The following is a 5213-nucleotide window of genomic DNA, read 5'->3' as shown; positions in this document are numbered from 1 at the left end:
GTAACACAGGCCATACTGTATTTCACTTTTGATACTTTCACTACATTTTGGTGATGTTACTTCCACACAATCGATCAATCGATTAAAATATTTAACATTTGTATCTGTTCAAAATGGATCTTAAAAGGAGATTTGTCAAGTATTTAATACTCTTATCAACATGGGAGTGGACAAATATGCTTTCTTTATGCAAATGTATGTACTTTCCAATATTTCTCACCAAAGCTTCGAAGCCCAAAAAATGGTATTCGGGTGAGCCCTAACATTTTCTTAATCCAAAATTATAAAAGTGGTTCTGTGTGGCACATTTTGATTTCTGAGTCATTAAATATAAGCCCTGATCTGATCTGCAGAAGAAAAACATAAATAAATTAGGACTATCAATCGATTAAAATATTTAATTGCCATTAATCGCAAATTAATCGCAAATTTTTTATCTATTCAAAATTAACCTTTAAAGGGAGATTTGTCAAGTATTTAATACTCTTATCAACACGGGAGTGGCCAAATATGTTTGCTTTATGCAAATGTATGTATATATTTATTATTGAACATCAAGTAACAACACAAAACAATGACAAATATTGTCCAGAAACCCTCACAGGTACTGCATTTAGCATAAAAATATATGCTCAAATTATAACATGGCAAACTGCAGCCCAACAGGCAACAACAGCTGTCAGTGTGTCAGTTTGCTGACTTGACTATGACTTGCCCCAAACTGCATGTGATTATCATAAAATGGGCATGTTTGTAAAGGGGAGACTCGTGGGTACCCATAGAACCCATTTACATTCACATATCTTGAGGTCAGAGGTCAAGGGACCACTTTGAAAATGGCCATGACAGTTTTTCCTCACCAATCTTTAGCGTAAGTTTTGAGCGTTATTCAACCTCCTTCGCAACAAGCTAGTATGACACAGCTATCTTCACTCTAGCTTTAAAACTGAGCCTGCTACAACCTAAAAAATCGCAAGTTGCGTTAAAGAAATTAGTGGTGCTAAAAGAATTTGCGTTAATGCGTTATTATCACGTTAACTTTGACAGCCCTAAACTCATCATATCACGTATATTAGCTTTTGTTTTGCAGTGATTTGTTTTTCTTTCATTTTAGTACGCGCAAACAGCTTTTTGTTTTTATACATGCGTTACTTTTCCTTTCATTAATATATTGTAAAGCTGCACTACCTGCCTAATCAACCTATGTATGGTCACGCAAATAAATAAAGCAAATTTTCAGTTTCATTTGAGAGAGAAAGAAAGAGAAAGAGAGAGAGAGGAAAATCAAATGTGTTAAAAAGTCCTTATAACAACAGTATTACTTTGCAGTATTTATTTTATGTAAATATACATTTTACTTGCATAGATTTCATTTTTCAAAACACAAACACACACACACACACACACACAAACACACGCACACGCACGCACGCACACACACACACACACACACACACACACACACACACACACACACACACACACACACACACACACACATACACACACACACTCCATGGCTGGTTAACTGCTCAGTGGAGTAGGCTGCTACACTGTCCTGTGAACACCAGCAGGTGTCTCTGCTTATCTCTCTCCTCATAGCCGAGCAGCTGACTGGAGTTTGAAGCTTGTCAATGTCTGCATTTCCTTTTTCCTTTTCCACTTCCTGTTTTTTTTTTTGTTTTTTTTCAGATCTAGTTCAGAATTTGATGTCACAGTCTGAACATTAGCAGTTTTTCATACCCAGCATGTTTTGGTCTGACACATCATTTAAATGATGTTGATGATTAAATGATGATCAGATTTGGATGTGCTTCCAGATGACTCTGCTACCCTCAGGGACACCATTGGTTCACTATATTTCTTTTCTTTACTTTCATAATATTGGTGCAGTGTTGACCATATTTATTTTATCCAGATTCACAATGTCTAGTTGTAAGCTCTTTTAACATTTATAAAACCGTTCTTTTTTTAATAATCATCCCTCAAACTCCATCAGCCTGTGATCTGAAGCCTGCTGCTGCCACCAAGACTGTAGCACTGAGGCAGATTAACTTCCACATTAACTAGGTGGCAGTCTGTGAAATTTGTTGCCTATTTCTTTCTTTAATTAAGAGTACAAAAATGTTGAAAATACAATAACCAATCCTCATCTCTCTCTGTTTTCTTTACAAGACAAACACACAAGGTTTGCTGTTGCTTGGTTGTAATGATTTTAATCTATCAGAGTATTGGTTGCAGCAAAACTGGTTGTACAAATTAGTCCAAATGGTGACATTGACTCATTCTGACTGTTTGATTTAAATACAGTGGACATGCAGCAGCAGCAACAGCAGCAGTAGAGAATATACATGTATATATTTACTGGTTTCCCTGATATACTGTATGTTTTCAAGCTACATCCCCAAAAATCATATAGCCTGGATTATTTGAATGATCAACTAGAATTTGATTAATATGCAAATTTCCGAACAAACTGTTCCATTTGAGCCTTCAGCGCAGCCTAATTAATCAACAGTTAAAGGAAATTAATACATACATCAATTCTGTCAGGAACATGCTTAGTTCAATCGCCCGTAAAATTGAAGTTTGAAGTATTAACTGGCTCCACAGGAAGGCTATGATTAAAACTCTACAATTCAGGCAATCCAGGCACATAGAAAGTCATTTACAGATCTCCTCTTTTATACTTATTCAATAATAATAATAATATAATAATAATAATACATTGATGGATGGTGATTATTCCTTTCTGCTATTTTTGAGAAGACAAACTGGAAACATTAAACTAATTAATTCATTTGAAAGCTTGTCTTTAATGCTGTCACTCGACCAGTGTCTCAAATATTAATTTACACTTTGCACCTGAGACCACAAGGAGCAAATAATAATAAAATAGAGAGACAGAGAGAGAGAGAGGGAGAGAGAGAGAGTATAAAAAAGGGGAGGGGAAGAGATGAAAAGAGAGAGGGCTGTACTATTGTTTCAGTAGGGACTCATGCATCAAACTTCAATTTTCCGGACGATTGAAGTAGTGATTTTTTCCATCTTGAAGTGAAATACTGAAATACACTTAAGACCTCCAGATTAATTACCACGAAGTGGTCCCACAGACTGTAGTATTACTTATCGCCGGGCCTGCCTGACAAGCCCTCATAAAATAAGCAAGTGAAATCCATAAACTTAGCCTGCCTTAACACTCTCTCCCTTCATAAATATGCTTGATTCAGAATAGGCTGCAGAAGACACACACACACACACACACGCACACACACACACACACACACACACACAGTGTTGTAATATATGCCTAAAAAGGATTAGTTTTTTTAAATGAGTTTTAAATTGACATGCTCATATTTGCGAGTCAATTTACAAAATAATGAATTCAATTGAATTTTTCTTTGGAGGCACCTTTAAAATCAAGGGTTACCTTTGATTAACTAAACAGGACTAAATATGAATTAAAGGAAACATTTAACACTCTAATTAGCATTCATAAGCAGTATTATTAGAGTAAATGGTTTATAACATACTATAATGCAGTTGTAAGCAGATATAAGGATATTTTTAAGTGTTTATTAATAGTATTTGTTAATAATTCTAATTCCTCTTATGAAAACATATTTTACATTAACTGTGTTTTACTACATTGTGATTCATTATTTTTTTACACACCAGCCTCCATTATGGGAGCCCACATTAAAGTATAATACATTAATAAACGCTTATATCTGCTTACAACTATATTATAATGTGTTAGAAACCATTTATTAAATACTGCTTGTAAATGCTAAATAGGGGGATTAAAGTAAAGTGTGAATTATACATTTTTTACTGTAGGACTAATTTGCCTACAGAGAATTTACAATAGCTTCAACCATATTAAGTGCTTACAGGTCTATAAACTTATTCAGGTTGTCCTGAATTAAAAAAAAAGAAGGAAAAAAAAGTAAAAGAAAAAAAAACTATAAAACAAGTCACAAGAAGACAGCCCTACTTATCATTTCTCTGCACAAAGAGAGTTAAACGGGAGGTAGCCCTTTTGAGTTCCTCTTTGGACACTCTCTCTTTCTCACATCACCATGTTTTCAGCTTCATTAAACTCCTTAAAGACAAAAGAAATAAAAGAAGAGAGGGGAAAAAAAGAGATGAGAAGAAAACAAACAAAAGACTCCCTAACCAGACTTTGGCATAAATGTCACAGTCCAAACTCTTTATGGGCTGCCTACTTAACATTAAAAACACTTCCAACAAAAATCCATTTCTTGTTTATAGAAAACCTTCTTGGACAGAAGTCAAACATATTATTCCAGAGCTTAAAAAAAAAAGCGGAGAAAGACAAGCGGCTCACAAAAAAAGGGGCAGTTTCATTGTAATTCATTGACTTGTTCAAAACGCCATGGAAAAGAAAGGGGCTAGACATTAATAGCCGCAGATGCCCTCATGAAGGGAGAGTCTATGTAGGCATTATGGCCTTTGTTCAAGCCCAGTTAAACTGTTTAAAAGGAGGGTTAACTCAATCCATCAAATTGTCTGAATTTGTGAGGAAATTTCAAAAAACCATATGGCCTCCAAACGTTTGCGTCCTTTTTGTGCGGTGGGACACACTTGTTTCAGTATTGCAGCCTGCGGGGGACCGGCCCTGCTCCTTTGTGGCGCACCCATCAGGGACCGCTGCTCATTTGTCCCCACTTTTCATGCTTTACGCTCAAAATTACGGCCCATGCAGCCCGCAGAACAAAAAAAGCTCTATAAAAGGCCCCGGAGAAACTGGCCCAAAACTTTGTGTTTTTGTGGCATCCTCGTCTCTTTTCCCCCCCCAGCACCAGATTTGTGTTTCTCACATAAATTTTTGCCACGAATGGAGAAACACGTCTAAGGGTCAAGAAGCCACGATACGCATTTAAAGGATGTGAAAGGAGATGTGAGATTCCGGGCCACAAAATGTTTAGAGCATCCATAGTAGAAAGGGACACAAAGGGGACAAAATAGTTGAGAATAATAACTCTAAATAGGCCGCTTTTGATGGGAGCTTTACACGCCCAGATTTGGCAAAGGAGAGCGTGTTTCTAAAATGATTTTTTTTTTTAGAAAGAAAAAAAAAAGCCCAGGCTATTATATCCGTAATAATAATAATAAAAAAAAAACTCAATATATAATTCAAGAATTACAACATAAAAGATATATTCAGAAAAGCCATTTTATTCCCA

This window comes from Sebastes umbrosus, chromosome 3 (genome assembly GCF_015220745.1).
Source record: "Sebastes umbrosus isolate fSebUmb1 chromosome 3, fSebUmb1.pri, whole genome shotgun sequence".
Taxonomy (NCBI): domain Eukaryota; kingdom Metazoa; phylum Chordata; class Actinopteri; order Perciformes; family Sebastidae; genus Sebastes; species Sebastes umbrosus.
The sequence above is the reverse complement of the archived record's forward strand: the minus strand, read 5'-3'. Positions refer to the sequence as shown.